General features: G+C 33.1%; 1 long non-coding RNA gene across 1 annotated transcript in view; it reads right to left on the bottom strand.

The window, feature by feature from the left end:
• Nucleotides 1–14,126: 14,126 nt before the first annotated feature.
• LOC104860670 overlaps nucleotides 14,127–23,040 on the bottom strand; it is an 11,040-nt gene continuing 2,126 nt past the window's right edge. Inside the window, exon 3 of the long non-coding RNA XR_779761.1 lies at nucleotides 14,127–14,231. This is a non-coding gene — a long non-coding RNA (uncharacterized LOC104860670). The remainder of the gene's footprint in view (nucleotides 14,232–23,040) is intronic.

Below are 23,040 nucleotides of genomic sequence, written 5' to 3'. Positions count from 1 at the left end.
GTAGTGGAAATGAATGGAAAGTAGAGCCTGATTGGGAGTTCTTCCTAGTGGCTGTCTGAAAGCAGGAAAACCACAATCATATGGGATTCATTTGGAGACCATATTTGCTTAACTTTCTCTGGTTGGTCCTGAACTGGAAACAGAGGCAAAGTGTTAGTGAAACTGGTAATGATTAACCAACTCTCAATTTTTCTGGGCCAATTTATTCAGAAGTTGTTCTTTGGCTTCCTGGGCTGGTTGTGACAGTGTGGGTAGGACATACATAGTCATGTATGGCTTGGCCAGTGCGTATTAAGTCTCTCAGGGCAGAACACAAAATATGTACATGAAAGAACTAAAATTATAAAACATTCTATTACCATATTTTAAAATAGTATAGTGTAATATCCCATTTTAGGCCTATGTTTTCTAATAGTAAAAGTCATTTAAAATTATATGCTTGAACATTTAAATATTTGAACGAATGTCAACAGAATTATAAGAGAAAAAGCTCAGCTCTGATATTGAGGTAATCTGGCAACTCTTATTTTCTATCTCCTTTGGACCTCAGAATAAAGATACTTCTGGGATTGTAGAGAGAAAATTTAGAAAGAATCGATATGTGCACAGAAATTTATAACAGCATTGATAAAGAATCAATAGAAGTCATCAGTGCAACCACGAGAGTAGGTGAAGTCCAATGCTGAGGGAGATTGAGAGATGTACAAGCATCCTCTTGCGCCCTATCCATTTCCTGGAAGACTTTATTGGGAAAAAGAAGCAATGAAGGTATTTTAACCAACATTTGCATATTTGAGCTGTTATGAACACAGTTATAAGAAATAGTGATTTTTAAGAGAAATGTACCAATAAACTTAATAAAAAATAGAGCTTATTCTTCATTAAAATTAGTGTAAAGAAGAAAGCATTCAAATCAAAGGTTGTGATGCCCCTTCCCTAGCACTTGTTACCCAGAATTGCTCTTGCTATTCTAGATCTCATCTGGTTCAATGTGAATTTAGAATTGTTTTCCCTAGTTCTGTAGGGAATGCCATTGGTATTTTGATTGAGAATGCCCTAAATGTGTATAACAGTTTTGGAAATATGTCCATTTTCAATATATTCGTTCTGCCTATTCAAGAACAGGGGCTAACTTTCCATTTTCTATTATCCTCTTCAATCTCTATTTTATTATAGATTTAAATGTAGAGGTTTTTCACTTCCTTGGTTAGATGGTTTTCAATGTATTTCATTTTTTTGTAACGATAATATGACAGGTGTTGTTTCCCCAATTTCTCTCTCAGTGAGTTTGTTATTCATGTACAGAATTAGTACTGATTTTTGAGTATTGAGTTTGTATCCTGCTACACTATTGAATTTGATTATTAATTCAAATAGTCTTGGAGCTTTGGGGATTCTCTGTAAAGAGGTTCATGTCAGTCACTAATATTGATAATTTAATCTTTTCTGTTTCTATTCCATATTCCTTTATTTCTTTCTCTTCTCTAGTTGCTCTGGCTAATGTTTGCAGAACTGTAAATGAATATAGAGATCCTCAAAAAACAAAACAAAATCACCCCCCCAAAGAAAAACAGCAAAAACAAAAAGCAAAAACCCTAAAAGTTCCATTGTACTTAGCTATTCTTCTCAATATTTTCCCAAAACAGCTGAAGTCATCATACCACAGTGACACATGCTTATAGCAATTTATAGTAGCTAAATCTTGGAAACAGCCTGCATGCCCATCAACAGATACATAGATAAAATGAAGATTTTATTTACAATGGAGTATTATTCTGTCAAAAAGGAGGATAAAATTGAGACATTTTTAAGTAAATGATTGCATCTCACGACCATAATCTTCAGTGAAACAAAGCAGACACACAATTTTAAATATCACATTGTTTCTCATGTGTGACAAACCCAAAGTACAAATAATTACCAAAATAGAGGATAGGTGATAGAAAGTAGGAAGAATTCATTCAGATGGGCAGGGGTGAAAGGGAGAGGAGGGAGAGAAGGGAAAGGGGATTGAAAAAAGAGAGAATGGGAGCTGGGTGTCCTGGAGCACGCCTGCCATCCCAGCCCCTGGGAAGGGGAGGCAAGGAGGGTCGCTGTGAGCTCAAAACCAGCCTGGGCTACATAGTGAGTCCCAGGTCAGTCTCAACTACGTAGTGAGACCCTGTCTCAGAAAACAACAACAAAAAAAGCTTTTATAAATGGGGAGGGGAGGAAGGGTTGAATGGAGGGCAGGAAAATGGGGGGGGTAAGATATTTTATGTACAGGTACAAATTCCCATGATGAATATGATCATTACATATGCCAAATATGTACTGATAAAAATAAAAATTAAAAAATGAAGATGTCATTCACTTTTATTCAGATATAAAAATCTTCTATTTAAATTTGACAGTGTGTTTCAAGGGAACTACAAGTATATTTCAATTAAGTGATAGGCTGTCATCTTACTTTTACAGGCTAGCGAAAAGTTTTTTATCTTAAAACAATTAAAAAATTTTGATCTTTATGCAAATTGCAAACAGAAATTTTAAATACACATAAAATTGATTTTATTCCAAAATTTACACTCTGCACTCCTTAAACTTTTGGGTATGTACGACATACAAAATTGCGTTGTAGTTGTATAATTTCAAATGTTAAGAGCACTCCAGACATAGCTTTCATATATTCTTGAGAGGGAAAGTTACACTCAAAGACAGAATAAGTTTTGTTTCTTTAACAGCAAGCATGGTGAAGTTAGAAGATATATTCAGTAGCTATGTCAAAGAATGAAAGATTAATGCTTTTATGGAAAAAATGCATTTCTCTAAAACTTACGTATTTCAGTAACGTAATTTTTTCTAGCAATTCACAGAGAAGAATTTTTTGTATGTCACCCTTGAAAATTATTCAGTGAGTCAAAGTAGCTATTAAGAGTGAAAAAATTGTCAAGTAAATGTCATTAGACACTTTCATGTACTTCATATAAGAAACATACATTGTGTTTATGCTACTCATGACTAAGGGTTCCATGACTTCTACGTACCAACCAATAAACATTGAGTGATTCTATTAAATTCCAGTCTTCTCATGAATCTCTAATTCAGCGATCTCCAATAAAAATATAATGAAAGGTACAAAAGTGAATCGCATGTGGAATTTTAAGTTTTCTAGTAGCAACATAGAAAAAAAAACAAAAAGAAACATGCATTATTAAATTTAATATATTTTCTTTTAAGGCAATATGTTAAATTATTTTATCATCATTAAACACAAAATTACTGACAGCTACTAATTTTAGAAATCCAGTGTGTATTTTATGCTGCAGTCATTTAAATTAGAAAAACTCTATTTCATGTGATCAAAAGCCATGTTTGTCTAGGGACCATCATAGCAAACAGCAGAGCTCTAGATTTTTTAGTTACCCCAAATTTTCAATTGTAACTGAAAAATTACTTGAGCAAGAAGGTACAAGGCAAACCTTGTACATGCATAGAGGTGTTAAGTAAAGCATATAAATGTACCAAAATGAAAGATCTCTCCACGAAGTAAACAATAGATGCTTTTAAAAATAAATTTCAATACACATATTTTACTTTTATTTCTAGTTCATAATATTTATTATTTGCATGCTGCTATTGTGACTTGACATGAGAAGGTTATCTTCCTTAAGTGGTAATTTGATTTTTAAATCAATATTCTCAAAAAAACCTATACTTGTGTAGTTGCTACATAAAATTTACTATCAATGTAAAACAAAGTTGAGAAGAATGCTTAAAAGTGGCTGGTTTGGTAATAAACGACCAAAATCAAGGAACATAGATTTCACAGTTACAGGGTCATCGTTTTAATTAGGAAGCCTTAGCAGTTTTTAGATGATAGTTGGCAAAAGAAAGTGAACAATCTAAGGAGCATTTAGAGTGACCCATAAATCTGCGTATTAAAGCTGTTGGGTTGATTAATTTGTTCCTAGAATCATCACAAACTATTTAGTAGCTTGCTGAATTCCTGCAGACTGTAAGTTTTCTGAGATTTTTTTCTACTTTACCTTTGTACTCTTTTAGGGATTCTAACTAAGCTTTCACGTTAGTGTGTCCTTTGTACATAGCTGTCCTTTAGGGAGTGACTGTAGTAGCTATGTCCTTCTATTGCATGCAAGGCAAATTCTGTGCTTATGTAAAGTACATTAGAAAGCTCTTTTCCAAAACTGTGTGACCCAATTATTCAGTGCTTTAAATATTATTGGTTAGAAACGGGCACAAGTAAATGTATGGCACTTTTAGATAAATGTCAACACTTAATTCTAAGGCATACTGTGTATCTATGAAGGGTAAATGAAAAGCTAGAAAAGCTTTGAAATATACAGTGCATGAACAAGAAAAGTGTATCCATGGAGTTAAATAAAGCTGAATACTACACTGTTCTAATTGTCTTTTATCTGACTATTACTTATACACAACTAAACTGGTAAAATAAATTTCATACTTTTCCTGAAAAAACTAGAAAACTAAAAAAAAATGAAAACAATTTTAGTGTAACTTGTGGCTGTCAAATTTTATTATTCAGGGACTTTTTTGGCCACCTATGATACAAAATTTAGTTTTCTACAGAATGTTGTTTTTTTCATGATGTTATTTTTGGTGTTACTGGTACAAGGTATCAGACTCAGGACCTTGCGCTTGCCAGGCAGGGGTGGTGCCACTGAGCTAAATCCCTGACCCAGCATGATATTAGTTTTAAAGCATTATTTAATCTAGTAAAAGAAACAGGATACATCAGTGATCAAGACTGTTGTTTACAAACTTACAAATGAATTATGAAAGCATTTCAATGTGTTTTAAGATTTTTAAAGGACATTTCTATCACTTTCTTATATTTTACACTGGATATCTCTATAATTTCTCATTATTTCCCAAGCCCCTCACTTGACCTATTTCATCCACTTTACTTTCATGTCTTGATCCTAGCCATGAGGTAGCTCTCATTCTTTGGGAATATCTGGCCATGACTTTCTGCTAGGCACTTACAAATAGCCTTGGGAGGGCTTTGCCTATACTCTTCACATAATTCCTAGCAGACCTTGAAGACTTTGCTAGGTGGCAAAATAACAAAGAGACTTTCCTTACTGCCACTTTAGTTAGGCACTTCTCTCTGCTTAGAGCTCCCAACTTAAGAATGCTTAGTAATCTAAGTGCTGCTTTTTCTCCACCAGGCTATGAGCTTCCTGAAAGCTTGTGCTAGAGTGTTCTTATTTATCCAGTCCTACTTTTGACACCACGTTGCATTCATTTGTTGGAGAAATCAGTGAATGGTTGAATGGCTGGGAAGGTACTGAGTGAATGACAGTTTACTTGCCTGAGTAGACTTCATTCTTTAACCATTGTATATGAGATAATTGAAATCAAGTGGCAGGAAGAAACCTTTCATAAGAACTCAGTTTGGAAATCGGTTTCAAGTTTAATAATTGTTACAGGAGTTTTTTTTTCTAATAAAGCCTTATAAAAATTTGCCTAAATTCCAGAGGAAAAAGAACCTTATATTACTGAAATGAGACTTAGCAGATTTTCCACCCCTGTCATACCAAAGCACTTTTATGGACTTGAGCTACTTTTTACAAATTAGGGAAGTTTTTTACATATTAGATAACATATTTAGATTTACTAACAATGACCATAATTGGTTTAGAAACAACACATCTTCTTTATAAGACACTTAGCAGGAAGTAAGAATTTAGTGCAAGTGAATATTTATGCCAATCCAAAGCCAGATCACCCATTTTTGTTTTGTAACATCATTAGTTTTCTCATGGGGCCATTGTTTCCATAATAGCTGAAGAAACATAGAAAGGAACAGTAAAACTGTCTCTGCAATCATTGCATTGAGTGATTTTCAGAGCTGCACATTTGTTTGAAAAGGACTAATGATCTTGGACTTTTTCCAGGCATCATTTGGAATATTTGGAATATTTATTTTATTCAGGAAAATGGTATAAGCACATGGCTCCTTTCTTAAAGAAAAGCTGTCTTAGTTCACCTCATGCATAGACTTAATAAACTCTCCATAATAAAGTGGTGTTGATTATTGCTTTGCACAGTTGTAGCAGCCTCATTAGTTTCACTACATAGCTTGAAATGGTTTCATGCCAAATTAAAAATGTAGGTCATTTAAAGGACTAATGGTGCTAGTTCAGCATGAAGTGATTTCTAGCTCACCCATATACAACAGTCTTATATCTTATTCTATTGCAAACCATTTCTTTCAATGGTTATAATTTTATATGTCATTTTTATGAAAGCATTTGTAATTGCATTGTTAGAAACATATGCCTTACATGTCCACCAGATTACAGAATGTTTAAGGCAGTAATTGTCAGTGCCTGAGAAAGTACCCAGAAGATTTATTCTCATGAAATAATTCTCAATATTTTATTTTTTCCAAAAATGTATTCCATTGAATACTTATTCTCTTATCTGTGAGCATGTGCTATATAAGAACAAATAAGTAAATTTGAGACACTGCTAATAAAATTCTCTTACATGTGTTTCAGAACTGCAGAACTGCTCAAAGTCTAATATATACATTGACAAATCCTTCAGATGTATCACTGACAATAAATATTTCATGCATCTCATCTCCAGCTTGCTTAAATTTTCAGCAGTGTATACCATTGTTACTTACTCATGAAATGTGTTCAGAGCTAAAATTTATTGTAGACTAATGCACTTATGTATTTCAAATATAAAAAATATATAAGGTAAAAAGTCCATTCATACCTCTCCATACAGTCTTTCTCTTCTATTTAAATGTTTATTGTCATTAAATACTATCTTTTGTATTTATGAAAAGAAACATGCATGCATGTATGCACATATGTTTGTATTGTATATGGTTTTCTTTCTAATGTAAAAGACAACATGCCATTCTGTTTCTTATAATATGTTCCATTTAATGTACTTATAGATGTCAATGTTAATAATTAGGTTAGGAATCTTGCACTGAAAGTTTTAACTAAAACTGTAATTTTTTGTTGTTTTACAAGTGGGCCACATTTTGGTATCAACGTCATATTTGCTTCACAAAAATAGGACAATCAGATTCTAGATGAAGTTCTGAAATAATTTAGATGGCACTAAATTTACCTGCCCTTACATATTTGGCTGGATTTTGTGAAAATGTTTGGATCTCACATTATTATGGAGGAAACGACATAATTTTTGTTTTCTTCAAGTAAGAATCAAATGGTTTAGATTGTAAATCCCTCCTGGAACTACTTTTGGTGAATTACATTTTTCTAAACATTATCCTCTTCATAAAAGTTAAAACCTTATTATGAAAAAATTGACCAAAACATTTATTTTTACATAGTTATCTTCCTTCTTTAAACATTTTAATTTTGGTGTGGTGGCACAAACCTGTAATCCCAGCAATCAGGAGGCTGAGGCAGGAGGATTAATGAGAGTTCAAGGCCACTTGGACTAAATAGTGAGACCCTGTCTTGAAAAAAAAATTAAGAATTTTCTTTATTTCAATAGTTGTGATACCTTCTAGCTTACTATTATTATATTTTGTAAAAATACAAATTTAGATATATGTATTAATTATATTTGATTTTTTCTCGTCTGACTCTATATACTATGTATTCATATGTGTATATATGTATACATATATGTGAATATTAATATAGTTATAATATATATGAATTCTCACTTTCTCCTGTTTTTAAAATAATTTTTCTTACAGTAACTTTGTGAAATAAATGCTTCAATCATTTATTTTATTGTTTATGTTCAATTAACAACATTATTAGGCATGGGTTTCCCTAACAACATTGCTTTGTCTGCAAACATTCTAAAATAAAATATTTATTTTAATGTTGGTTTCTAAATGACTTGAATGTTTTATTTACATTTTATTTGTCCCAACGGTTTTTGTTTGTTTGCCATCTAGCGGCTGAACCCTGGACCTTCATGCTAAACTACATCTTTCGCCCTCTTTTTTATTTTTTATTTTTGAGACAGAGTCTCATTAAGTCATCAAATTGCACAGGGTGGTTTCAAACTTACTATCCTCCTGCCTCAACCTCCCTGAGTCTTGGGATTATAGGAACCATCACACCTGGTTAGTTCCAAATTTTTTTAAAGTCGCAATTGAAATTTGACCATAAGTGATCACTTTGTATGTATTATTACAGATTTCTAGCACTGTTATATTAAGAATAGAAAATGTAACAGTTACTTGCTACTGTTTGTTTTCTAATATTTCTAAGTTCCTTTGTAGTTTAATATGTTTTGTGTTCTGTCAGGAAATTTGCTCTGAAACATATTTGCTTATGATTATGCAGAACGTGTCTAGGTACATACTCGTACATACATATGTTACAATTTATATATGAATATGTACACAACACACATAAACCTAAATCACTGATTATAGCATTTCTTATTCATTTGTTTGTTTGTTTGTTTGTTTGTTTGTTTTTAGAGACAAGTTCTTTCTATGTAGTTGAGACTGACCTGGAACTCACTATGTAGCCCAGGCTAGTCTCGAACTCACAGTGATCCTCCTGCCTCAGCCTCCCGGGTGCTGTGATTACAGGCGTGTGTCACCATGCCCGGCTCACCACTTTATTCTTATTTTTGCCTTAGCTTATCCAAAGTTGTTGCGAATTTAGATACCTGAGTAAATATTTCCTCCTTCTAGCTCTTGCACTTTCCTCTTTGTATGTTCTCATATTACTATTCAATGAATGTACTACTATGTATTTGGTACATACATATTTGTAACAGTTAAATTTCTTTATGAATGGCGTTCTTTAGCATGGAACATTGTCCTTTCCTTGCTCAAAGTTTTGGTCTGATTTTATGGCTCTTGGTCCCATTCGTCCACTTTTATTTTTCCGTCCTTCTCCACATTTTTCTTCTTTCCCTTCTTTTCTGTACTTCTTCCTTCATTCCTCTTGATAAACATTTTACCCCATTTATTTTTTAAATTATATATATTTTTTGGGGGGTTCTGAGGATTGAACTCGGGTCCTTGCACTTGTGAGGCAGGCTCCAGAACCACTGTGCTAAATCCCCATCCCTGCCCTGTTTATTTTTAATTTTTGAAATGATTTGTTTTTACTTGTATTTTTACATACAACTGAAAGCTTCATTTTGTTTTGTGATTCAGTCTGAAATGTTATCTGTAAATAGAATAATGTGTTTTAAAATTTTGATTTATGCATTTTGTATAAGACTTTTAATATATTATGTTTCTCTTTTCTGTGAATGTATATGTGAATATATGTGCTTCTGTGTTTCTTCAGAAATGTCAAAAGTTTTACATTTGTTTTATAATTGAATTTCTTTAAAATCATATTTATGTTAATACATTACTCTTTTAGAAATTTCAAAGATATTTATTAGATTCATGTTGTGAATGTCAATGCAGCTGAATCCTTGAAAATAATGTCACTTATTACTTACACGGAATACCATGTAAAATTTAACATCGAGCCAGATTTCTCCTCAGAGTCTTTAGACATTCATGTCTTTTGGAATGATCAAATTTAAATTCAATGCATATAAATCTAATCTTGTCATCTTCTCCAGTCTTTTTCCAGATAACATATTTAAGTGAAACTGAATATTTCCATCCATATTTGGAAGAAAAAGATCTTTAGACTTTTGATGATTGCTTTCCTCAATCTCCATATTTAACCTATTATCTCAGTATCTCACAAAAGTGTCATCCCTACTCAATTTTTATATTCACTCAAGATAAATCTAACAAGTATTGTTAATAAGACAATGTAATAACTACTGTTCCCATGACATTTGCAGTTATTTTCAAATTGGTTTATTTACATAAGCTTTGAATCCCTCCAGTTTTCATTCATTGCCCAATGTATTTTTGAAACAAATATTTCATTCATTATCTCTTAAATGACTTTCTTTCCAGCTAAATAAGAACTTCCTTTGTCCCAGCAACAAAGGCATGTTTAAAATTTCTCATAACATGTTATTTTCCCTAATGCTATGGACATTTATAGATTTGTCCAGCAAATTGTCCCTTTGGTACTCCAGAAAATATTTTTAATGCTTCTATTTATGTGATTCAGTATTCTCTCCCTATTGGTTTATGGCCATCTGTTTTACTTTTCTAATATTCATCTCATGTTTTTCTAATTCATTCAATGAATTACTATAAATGTAATGTGCTTTTCAAGGAATATGAAATTAACCAGGGGACTGGGGATTTTGTTCAGTGGTTCCTCCACCTGTCTCTCAAGGCCTGAGTTTGATCCCTAGTACCCACCCAACCCCCAAAAAAAAGAAAAGAAAAGAAAGAAAGAAATTAACCAGAATAATGAAATGGAAATGTATCATTGTTGGTAATATGATAAGTTAGGTTTATATGTCATGGTTTTTTTTCCATGACCACTGTTCAGCTTCTGTAACTCATTTAATTTCCAAAACTGGCAGTGGTAAATGCCTGTTATATTACTGCATGAACTTGTCAATGAAACACTCAAAACCACTCCCTCCTTGAAAAGATTTTCCTTTTCGAAAAGGATGTCAATGATTTTAGAGTTTACGGCCTATACCTTAGACATCTACACAGATGAATGTCTGTGAAACATTCCCTTTATGGAGCTGGGAATGAACAAATGGGGCCCATAGGAAAGGGCATCCTTTTCATTTCAAATCTTTTTATAATTGTTATTTACGTGCAACAGCTGAGACAGCAGAACCAAAATGAGTCAGTCAGATGTTGATTTCATGGAATATGTTACAGAAAATGTACCTGCCTTGCCAACAGCACCATCCCCTTGGGGGAAATAGCATTTTTGAATATCTAACATAAAAGACGCATAGCACTCAGAGAAAAGTCTAGTAGAAGATGACAATGGCCCTAGCATTAGGTCAATCTTAGATTTAGTTGAAGCTTTCCCATGCATTAATGAATTTGTGTGCTTTTCTTTTCTTCTATGAGTGTAATTTCCTAAAATGTAAAAATAGACATAATGTGAATATAAAGTTGCCTGCCTCCTATGGTCTTGGGGCCTAACTGCTGACAGGGAGTTAGGGTGAGTCACATTTCTTATTTGCCATTTGAGACAAAATATTTAGCCTAGGAATAGTGATTGGTTTTATTTCTAACATCTTTATTTAGAGAGATACTTAATAAACTGTATTACCAAAAGGGAAGGCAATATGAAGAAATTACAATACATTAATATGTATAACTATATATGTGCATAAAAGATGTTTGCCAGAGACAATAGGCTGTCAGACATGTGTTAAGTGTGGGACTAAATTGCCTTTTTGGAGTGCTGCTGTGTCACTTGATAGATATGTGGTCTTGGAAAAGTAATTTAGTGCCTTGCTCCTCATTTTTCTCATCTGCACAACAAGGATAACAATTTCAGCTATTTTATAATAGGGATATTAAAGATGACTGAATGAATATTAAACTTCCTGGTATATTAATGCTTCTATTATCATCATCATCACTACTATTTATCTGTCTACTTATTACTTTGTAAGGCACTTTGCCAAGAAGTTTGGTGTGAATGGTTATTCTCTGAGAGGTAGCTGTTGTGTTTAGAAATACTGTAGAGTATGGTAGGAAAATTTTGGACAAGGACAGGAGTCTGAAATAATCTTTCTTTTTTGGAGAAAGGAAATATTGCTCCATCTAATTATATGTTATGCCAAGATTACATAAGACTTACAATTTTAACTCATTTTTTTAATTCATTCATTCAAATATGCTTGAAAGGACAAGGTGCAGCATAATGTAGTTGGGGAAACTATGTTTTGTTCTAACTCTACTGGCTATGGTATCTTGGTTTGAACATCGTTTTCCAATAATTCAGTTTCAGTCTGTGTATATTTTTTCCAGTAAAATAGGTTTCTTTCAGGCAGTAGATTTTTGGGTTTTGATTTTAAACCAACCAGTTTGCATTTTTAATTGCACAATTAATACAATTTACACTTAAGGTAAAGACTGAAAATTATGTACTGATTTCTGTTATTTTGTTGTTTTACTTCTGTTTTGAATACTCTATTCCTCTCTTTATTTCTTATTCATCTGAGGGGTTTGATGTTTTGCTGAAAGTATGTTTGATTTTCTCCTAATTATCATGGAGTTTTCTACTCTTCCAGTGAGATTATGCTATCATGATTTTGTTTTCCTTTTTTTTCCCCCTGTGTGTGGGAGTCTTTAAGTACATGGAGTAAGCAAAGTGTAGTTGTAAAGTTGAAAAAAAAGTTACAGTAACAGAAACATTGACATTAATCCCCTTCAAATTATTCCTCTCACTTCAATACACTTATTTTGTCGTGCCTGCCACTGAAGCAGGTCTAAAAGGCCTCTTTCGTAAGTATCTTTGCATTCAAAGCATGATTTTTAAAAAATACAGAGAATGCTGCTGTTGAGTGTCATCCAACGCAAAGGCAAAGGCAAAGGCAAGCTAGTAAAACCGATTACTGGGTCCTTGTCCACATTGTTCATTGGAGTTGACACCTGTGACTTCTGACTCTTCCCCAAAATCAAAATGACCAGGGAGGGTGAATGTATTGAATTCACTCAGGACAATGCGGCAAGCAGAATAGTGAACTGAAGATACCCATGACAGTGACTCCCAGATCTGCTTCAGAAAGTGGCAGTAATGACAGGACGGGATGAGTATTTGAAGCAAAGGGGACGGATCCTGGGGTGATGGATAGTGATCTGTCTTTCATTCCAACAAATGTTTCTAAAATGGAAACGCTCATTGTATCTTTCTGTTATACCACATATCTTCTATAAAGCAGGCTTCATAGTCATAAATTCATTTATTTTATGCTTATTTAGAAAAAATCTTTATTCCTCACCCAAGTCTGAAGAATACCTTTTTAGATATAGTAATGTAAGTTGGCAGTTATTACTTTTAGTGCTTGAAATATACACACCATGTTCACCTGGCATTTAGAGTTCTGCTGAAAAATCTGCCTTACTCTGATGGGTTTGCCTTAATAAATGACTTGAGAATTCTCTTCTTGCAGCTTTTAATAATCTTTCTTTGTTCAGCTTATTTGGGAATCTAGCTGTATAAAGCATGAAGAAGTTGTTTTCTGATCATATCTATGTAGGGCTCTCAGTATACCCTGAATTTAGATACCCATATCTTTTCCAACATTTGGAAAAATGTCTGCTGTTATTTTATTTAATGGGCTTTCTATAGGTTTAATTTGTATCTCTGCTCTTTTTTAAATAATAATTTACAAGTTTGGTCTTTTATTTATGTCACCTGAGGCTTGTATATTCTGATTTTGTTTTTGTTGTTGGTATCACTATCTCTGAATGTGATAATGTATCCACCTTGTCTAGTATGTTAGTGAGGTTGAATGTTTTATTTTTTGTGAGGCCATAATTCACATATTGAGCTTTTAATTTTTAAGATTTCTTTTTGGTTCTTAGTTCTTTTTCAGTATTTCTATCTCTGTGCAGAAATGTTCTTTCATATCTTACATTGTCTTCTTGAATGCATCCAGTTATTTATATGTATTCTCTTTTAGTTTATCGATCATTTTAACATCATTCTTTTGAATACTTTGTCCAGTCTTTAACACACTTCAATTCTTTAAAATCAATGGGCAAATCTGATATTTTTTGAGTCAGTCATTTTAGCTTATTTTTTCACATTTCTTGTATTTCAATTTTTATGTAATGTTGAATTTAATTCCACTGGACTTGCTAGTGTAGTTTCCCTGTGACTTCTCTGCCAGAGAATGATGAGATTTGACCCTGTGGTACTGTGACAGAGCCTGAGGTACCCACTTTCTCTGTAGGTCATGGCAAAGGGAGGTGCTTCTGGTAGCTCATGTAGTTGTGTTGGGGATAGCAAAATATTTGAGGTACACTTTCTGGGGTTAATAGTTTAGTCTTGTCTACAATGTGCTGCCTACAATGGTAAGGCTGTGACCTATACTGAGGTCCTGAATAGATTCTATTTGTGTAAGAATTGTGCAATTTCTTTCTTTCTGCTGCTGCTAAGGGGAAGTCTCCATAAGAAGGAGTTTGGAACTTGCCTAACTTGGACTACTTGGGGTCCAGTTGTCAGATGAGGCCTTTTTAGCTCTCCTCTTTTTAATGTTGAAGTATTTCCAAGGTTTGAATGAGAGTAAGGTGCAGTTTCTCTCCACTGTGCTGTGAACGCTGCTCAGTAGTAAACCACCAGTCCAAAGTGCATGAGGTGCTGTGCTGGATCTATAGCTCTACTCTGAGTTAAGAAAAGTAATAACAGTAACAAACACATCATAAAACAAACTATATATAGAAATACAGTTGCAATCAACTGAAAAACAATAATCACACCACCAGTGACTACGTTAAAGAAGTAAAAAAAATTACAGAATGAACTAAAGTTAAAAGTATTGAGAGTAAAATTAATTTAAAAAATGAAAAAATTGAACCAGGCATGGAGACATGGAGGCATGTGCCTATAGTCCCAACATTGAAAGGATGAGGCAGAAGGTTCACAACTTTGAGCCTAAAATGTGCAACTCAGTGACTGTGACACCCTATCTCAAAATAAAAATGAAATTTAAAAAAGGGCAGGAGATGTGGATCAATGTAAAAGCCCTGGATTCAGTTGCCAATTAAAAAAAAAAAAAAAGAAAGGAAGGAAGGAAGGAAGGAAGGAAGGAAGGAAGGAAAAACATGCTACAGGAATATAAAAATAAAGATGATAGAAGTAAGACAATTAATGAAAGACAATAGAATGAAATCAGAAGACAGAATTGACAGGGGAAAATAAACACCCAGAAATGTGTAAAAAATTTCTAATGGGATATATTTGGGTGAGAGACACTTGTTTTCAAGTGTATGCACGTTCTTCGCAGGCCAGAGACTGCACACATGTCAATGCTGTCAGTTTCAGCACATGCCTACTTCCCACCCAATTGATGTAACCAGGTGGCAGGGATCCCAGACAAGACTGCTCTGAGTATTCTGATCCCCACCCCAGTCTGGTCCCTAAAATTTAGACCCCTACCAATGACACATCTGGTATATTCATTCTATTAGATGTTTAAATCGTTATTCATGCATAGTTGCAATATATAAGAATGACATTCATTGTGGAGAGAAGGTATATGTATATAACATATCTTATTTTTTGCCAGCATCACATTTATTTATTTTTAAGTCTTTGTAAAGTTAATTTTCATAAACAAAGATTAACGGCTGGACTAACAGACAGAAACCCATTTAAAACACATATACCAATATAGCTATAAACCTATAACTGTATCAAGGTTCACGTTTATATATAATGTCTAGGTTGGATAACAATAACTTTTTCTATTTTCTGTCTTTTATTTTATTCTTTATTTACATATAAAAAATTTTTACATACGAGAAACCATGCAATATTTAAGCTTGTTTGCCTGATTTATTTCACTTAATATTATGGTCTCAAGGTGTCAATTTTCCCATAAATGACTCAAGTTTGGTTTCCTTCATGGAGCAATAGTACTCTATTGTCTAAAAATACCACATAATTTTTTATTCATTCATCTGGTGAGGGACATAGAGGCTGCTTCCAAGATTTATTTGTTGTCAGTTAGGCTGCTCTCGACATGCGCACTCCTGTATCACTGTAATGTGATGCCTTTCACTCTGGGGAAGTTATCTAGAAAAGGAATAGCTGGCTCAAATTGAATATCTATTTTTAGTTTTTTGAGGAATCTCCATACTAGTTCTCATAGCGGTTGTGCGGTTTACCCTCACACTAACAGTGAGGAAGGCTTCCTTTTTCTGGCAGCTTCTCCAGCATTTATTAGTTGATTTCTTGAAGATAATCATTCTTCCTGGAGTGATATAAAATTTCAGTAATTTTTAAATTTATATTTCCCAAACGGCAAACAATGCTGAACATTTTTTTCATGTAATTATTGTCCATCTATACTTCCTCTGAGAAGTATCTATTCACATCAGGTGCCCATTTTGTGACTGGGTCTTTAAATTGAAGGACCTTTTTTTTTTAAGTTCTTTATATATTGTAGATATTAGTCCTTTGAGAAGTAGCTGGCAATTTTTTCCCCATTCTGTATATTGTCTCATTCTGTTGGCTTCCTTTGCTGAACCAAATCTTTTTAATTTAATGTAATCTCATTTATTGATTCTTGATATCATTTCTTGTGCAAACAAGGTTCTGTTCAAAGTTTTTGCCTATACTTATGTCTTCAAGAGTTTTACCTCTTTCGTCTTTCAACAGATAGTTTTTCTTTTTTTGGTATTTGATATTAATATTTAATTCAATATTTAATTTTAATATTTGAAACATTTTTATTTTAGTTCTATGTATAGTGAGATGACTTTTGTGTATTAGTGAGATGAATCAAGATTTAATCTGCAGCATATGGAGAAAGAGTTTTCCAGAATTAAGATGATCTCTTTCCTCTAGTGATAGCATTTGGCCCCTGTGTCAAAGAAAAGATAGCTGAGTACGACTGGAGCTGTTTCTGCATCCTCTGTTCTGTTCCCTTGATCCACACGTCTGTATTTTTTGGCAATAACATGCTCTTTTAACAAAAGCTTTGCAATATAATTTCCAATCCATGATTTTGTTGCTTCCCCACCTTGCCTTTGTTGCCCAGAATTGTTTTTATTATTTTGATTCCATGTGAAGTTTGGGTTCTCTTTCTCTAGTTCTGTAAGGAAGGGTATTGATATTTTCATTAGGATTGCATTACTGCGTTGTAATAGTTCTGGAATATGGCCGTTTTGACTATATTGCTTCTCTCTATCCAGGAACAGGAGATATCTTTCCATTTACGGATGTTCTTTCCCATCTCATTTTTCAGAGTATGGTAGTTTTCATTCTAGAAGTCTTTCACTTCCTTAGGTTAATTCCTAAGCTTTCCATTTTTCTTGATGCTACTGTAAAAGGTATTATTCCTTTTATTTCTCTCTGAGTTTATCATTGATGTAAAGTAAGGCTATTGATATTTGAGCGTGTACCTTTTATTTTGCTATGTTGCTGAATTTGGTTATTAATTCTAGGAGTCTTATGTTGGAGTTTTTGGGGTTGTCCATTTAGAGGATCATGTCATCACCAAATAATGACAGCTTCTTCCTTTCCTCTCCATATTCTTCTTATTTGTTTTTCTTGTCTAACTGCTGTGTCAAACAAAAGTGGATATCTTTCTCTTGTTCCTTTCTTAGAAGAAAAGTCTTCAGCTGCTCTTCACTTAATATGATGTAGGCCATTGGTCATAGATGGCTTTTATCACATTGAGACAAAGACCTATACATATTTTGGATTTTGTATTATGTTGGACTTTGCCAAGTGCTTTTTTTCTACGTCTATTGAGATGATCATGAGATTTTTGTTCTTGCTTCTGTTTATGTGGTGTATTACATTTATTTATTTTTGTACATTGTGTTTATTGATTTGTGTACATTTATTTGTGTATATTAAACTACTCCTGTATCCCTAAAATGAATCCTACTGGGTGTATCATTTTTTGGTGATTTGTTGCATGCTTTTTCCAGAATCTTCCTGAATAGTTTTGCATCTATGTTCATTTAAGAGATTGGCCTGTAGTTTTGTTTTTTGTTAGGTCCTTTTCTTCTTTTGACATCAGTTAATGCTTGCTTGCAGGAATGACTAGGAGTATTGCTACCCTTTTCCATTTCATTAAAATTTTGAAAATTACTGGCATTAGATCATCTCTAAGGCTGTTGTAGATTCAGCAGTGAATCCATCAAGACCTGGGTTTTTTTAGTTGGTGATATTATTATTTCTTCAATTTCATTTACTGAAATTGGATCATTCAGTGTTTTTATAACTTCTTGGTTCAGTTTGGTAGTTCATATGTATCTAGAAATCTACCAATTTCTTCTAAATTTTCCATTTAATTAGGGTACAGGCTCTCAAAGTTGTTACCAAAGATCTTTTGGATTTCAGGCAAAATAAGTATATTTCTTGTATACTGCATATCACATGCATTGTGGGGGTATGTAATGCCCACATTTATTTTTTAGGACTGTTTCTATTGATGAATTATTAATTTTAATTTTATGAGTTTTATTACACTGAACAATGTTTTCTTAACAGGACAATAAAATATTAAATTTTTCATATATAATGATTGTGTAGAACAGCATCAACATTTTAAACATCAACTGTTTTACCTGCTTATAAGATCTAAAAAATAACCACAGAAATATATTCTTATATGAACTACAATGAAAATACAAATAAAATTCTACCACAGAAATAACCTTTGCTTCAATTATCACACCCGAGGCAGTCTTCACACATGTAGACAGCATGTTCCATACAAATTCCACACAGAAAAAACATGTGTTTAGCTTTCTGTTCCTGTTTGGCAGGCCATACCTATCAGCTCTCCTCTTCCTCTTTTGTCAGGAGTTTCCCATTATATTATATAATGCCATTAACAGGAAAATAAAATATCAAAGATGTAAAGAGTGTTTAGAATAAACATTAACATTTTCCACATCAACTGTTTAAAGAAATAAGTTCCTATGTGAGCTACAATGAAAACATAAACAAAACCCTATCACAAAAATAGCCTTTAGTTCAAATATCACACCTAAGGCAATTTTCACACATGCGAAAAGCATGTTTCACACACAAGTATCATTTACTTTGATAACACAGTTGCCTTGTTTTTCTGTCTTCTTTGGTAGGACATACTGGTTTTCCTTTTTTCTTATGATGTTCTCATGAGGCTTCACCTGTCTTTTCACCAGTCTGCTCCAGAATTCTTTTGAGGAGTTCTTTGGGCAAATACATACTGTTCTTTCTCTGCTGTAATTGACCATTTATCAATTCCAGTTCCAATCCTCTAAGAACATTTCTCCATAATATTTTATGCACACTATTTTCTTTGTAAACCATGAAACTATTTATGGACAATGCTTTGTGTTTCAAACGACATCATGGTTGCTGCATAACTTCTCATCATGTAGTGCGAGCTAGCCTTGAAATCACCATGTAGTACAGGCTGACCTGGAACTCCCAGGACCTCCTGTCTCCAGCCTCCTCCATACTGGCCTCAGTATCAATCTTATCATTATAGGGTAATGTTGACAGTATCAATACTACTTGTTTTTTGCCATATAGGGCACCAATGTTATGTCTTTCCGAAATCCAATGAATGCACTCTATATACATTTCTCTATTGTGAACTTGCAACATTTTTTCAGGAATCTCTGCTTTGTTCTTGTGAATAGCTCCTGTGCTGGTCAACTATTATTCTTTTAGCAAAAGTAACACCAATGGGTAACTAGTGAACCAATTGTCGAAAGTGACATTTCAGTTACTTTTTGAAATAGGTGCAACAAGTCTGTTCATAAATTCATATGGTTTATTAGCACATGAATAATGATCTGGTGACTGAGTTTCAGGGTACATTTTTAAATTCAAGATGTGAAATGTCTTTGCATCTATTAGGGCATATATTTTTATACCATATTTGGAAAGTTTACTTGGCATAAATTGCCAAAAGATTCAATATCCACAAAACGATACAAATTGTTTGTTAATTGTCATGTATTTGGATGGTGTATAAATTGGCTGACAGTTTGAAACAAAGCTTTCAACATATGCCCAAATATCAGCCAAATTGCTTAATTTTGTTCTTTCTTGATGGTCTTTTTGTTGTCAAAATAGAAGCAATTTTGAAGGAAACTGAATCTGTTGGTATCATTATTGTTCTGAAAGTCTCAATTCTTTGTCACGTCTCCATAAATTCTTTAGATTCTCATGATTAAAATGATAAAGCTGTATATACAAAAACTTCATTTCAGTTTTTTTCATTTTCGGATATTATTTTCTTTTCCCTTATTTTGTAAATAGGGGAAGGAGGAGGGGGTGAAGGGAGGGCAGGAGTATGGGGAAAATGAGAACCAAGACCTGCCATGTAAAGGTACAAGATCCCAATGATGAATGTAACTGTACTGTATACCTAAAATGGACCGATATACCCAATAAGAAAAAAAAAAGAGATAAAGCTCTGCTATAAAGGCTTTTAAGTGAGATAGTGAGATGCCATGGTAAAAATTGTTTTTGTGTGTGTGACACAGTCTCACTGTACTCACTTCTTTGAGAAAGATTTAAAGATCAAAGTCATGAGAGGTGGTTCAAATTAAAATCAACCAATAAAAAAATCAACCAGTAAGACTGCAAATATAACCACTTATAGATGACATCATTAATCTTGCTTGATAATCTATAGTCTTAGTCTTGCCTTTAGTTTTAGATTGTTCTTTTTTTTTTTTTTTTGGTGCCAGGATTGAACTCAGGTCCTTGCGCTTGCAACGCAGGCCACCAAACTGCCCCAGCTCCTAGTTTTAGTTTTAATAGACTTAGTCTTAGTAGTCTTAGTCTTACTGGGTGGGAGAGGATAGCCCACTCCTAATGAGATAATGATTTATTTATCTAAAAGGTGGTACAAATCCTTTCAAGCTTCCTAAGGGAAGCATGTAAATCCGGTCATTGTGATTTTAATCTTCTTCAAATGTGACTCTAACCAGTTTTTGATGTTTTCTCATTTTCTGCACTGACTTCCTCCAGGTCCTACTTCTGTGTGACTGCCTATTATATTTCTACCTAGTTTAGCTGTCTATAATATTATGATAGATAGACAAGTACAGAATGAAGACCTTGATTAGGATGAAGAAAAACAGTAATATAAATAAATACTTGACTAGTCAAAATGATACAAAATGGTCATGTATTACCAGAATAATAACTTTGCTCTATGAAGCTAAGAAGAGGGATCATTGGTAACCTCATATTCAGGGCCCCTTCTGTGTCTCAGGAGCTATTCGTATTCCCCAATTCCTAATCTCCATTCTTATTCTCCAATAGATTTTCGTACTCTTAATGTTTGTTGTTCCTTCAAATTAATTCTTTGATTTTGGGGAATACAAACTCAGTGAGTCTGACATCTAACAGACTGAGAGTTACATTTTCCCCCCATATCAATATTTCTATCTGTCCTATCTTTCATACATTGTTAACTTATTTGGCTTATAAGATTCAAGTCATCATCAACAGCCTAATTACTGGATGATTCACTTTGAACCTCCTCCAAAATCTGTAAAAACAGATATTCACATAACATTGTACTGAATTGGGTTACTTCTACAAGGAAATTTAAATAAGATACTTAATTAATAATTATAAGGGCCAGAGATTTAGCTCAGTGGTTCTGGTACTTGCTTTGCAAGTGCAGGGACCCGAGTTTGATTCCCGGTACCAAAAAAAGAAAAAAATTATAAATAAGAATATAAAATGGTGCATAATACTGGTGAAAATATATCTAATGAAAGACAAAAACAATACAAAAAAGACTGATAATTTTGACTTCTCTGAAAATAAGAGCTACATTTAAACAAGAAAACAATATTAAGATTGAAAAGACAATAAAGATATTTGCAGCATAAATATCTGACTAAATATCTATAGCTTAAATATTTAAAGAATGCTGAAATTAATTATAAAGTAGCAGACAACTCAATTTCAGAAATGTTTAAAATAGCTGTGTGTGGTGGAACAGGCCTGTAATCCCAGTACTAGTAAGTTTAAGACAATCCTGGGCTACAAAGTTCAAGACTAGCCTGAACTATGCAGTGAGACCTTGCCTCAAAAAACAAAACAAAACAAAGTGTAAAATAGAATTGTAATAAAATAGAGACATTTTTGAATGTAGTTTACAGAAATGGATCATGTATTTCACAGTAGGAGAAGGATTATTAGATGCATTATTTGTAGACTGTGAATAGTTTAACTGATTTTTACTTTAAGTAACTCTATGTAATCAAACTGAAGTTCATGATTTTTCCCAGTGAGGAGGAGGGAATTAGTTAAATAAAACTGCAGCACTGTGTGGGGAATGGTGGCAACTACTTCTTCTTGGAGTGAAAGATTTTACAGTAATAAAAGAAATTTAATGGACTAGTTCACTCTTTTTCAATCATGCTGTTAAAGTTTACTATTGAAATACTTGCTCTGTGGGGAATTACCATCACTTCAGTTTATTTGCAGCTTCTGTCCTATATAACAGCAGGACTATTTTTTCCCCCTTAGAAAGATGAAGTTGCAATAGCACAGTAAATTTCACAAAATAAAAGTATTTGTATGTTTTAAGTCTTTCTAACACAAAAAACAGATTTAAAACAAATTTAAGACAGTCATTAATTTTATTTATTTGATTCATCCTAAGAAGTTCTGAATAAGAATAAAGCCATATAAGAAATAAACTGCATAGAAATGTCTAACATTTGCAGAAATATTCCTCATTGATAGGCTTTTAGGATTCTCATCTAATCTAAAAACAAAATCAATTTTTCTCTATTTATCTTACAAATCATTAATTTACAAACAACAGGATTTTCAAATATTAGCTTTAAACTTTGAAAGCATTATTCTTTTCTTAGCGGCACAAAGAATGATTGGCTGTTACTGACATGTTTTTAAGTAAACACAGAACATTTTCAATTTATTCACATGAGGCTTTTCAGTTTATCCTCCTAATTCTGTTGGGTCTAATTGCGTCTTTCTTTATTCTCTTCCATATTAATTTCTCTCCTGTCATTAAAGTGATACCCTGGAACTAAAATTAGTAGTTGAAATTTCAAAAATGGTAAATACATATATAAAGAGCTATCAACTTGTGTTTTTATTATTAGTTTTAATAATTTTATCTAAAGTATACATGTACATTTTGGATGATTATAAATAATAATAAATATAATTGTGTAAGATCCTTTTGCCCCCGACTTGTCCCTAAGGTGACACAATGAAAACCAGATGAAAAAGTGACTGGTTAGCACATTTCATAGTTGAGTGACAGAGAAAAATGAATTTTATCTCTTTATATGTAGGAAAATTGGCCTACTATTTTTGAAAATAGAAAGAAAATTTGTTGGAAACAAGATGGAAATGATCTGGGATTTTCACTCTAATTTATTTTCTTCTGGTATTGATGATTTAACTCTACCCCTGAATTACATACTCAGCCTTTTTTTTTTTTTTTTTTTTTTTTTTT

This window comes from Fukomys damarensis, unplaced genomic scaffold (genome assembly GCF_012274545.1).
Source record: "Fukomys damarensis isolate Sample0158 unplaced genomic scaffold, DMR_v1.0_HiC HiC_scaffold_4, whole genome shotgun sequence".
In the NCBI taxonomy this organism is placed as follows: Eukaryota; Metazoa; Chordata; class Mammalia; order Rodentia; family Bathyergidae; genus Fukomys; species Fukomys damarensis.
The sequence above is the reverse complement of the archived record's forward strand: the minus strand, read 5'-3'. Positions and strand labels throughout refer to the sequence as shown.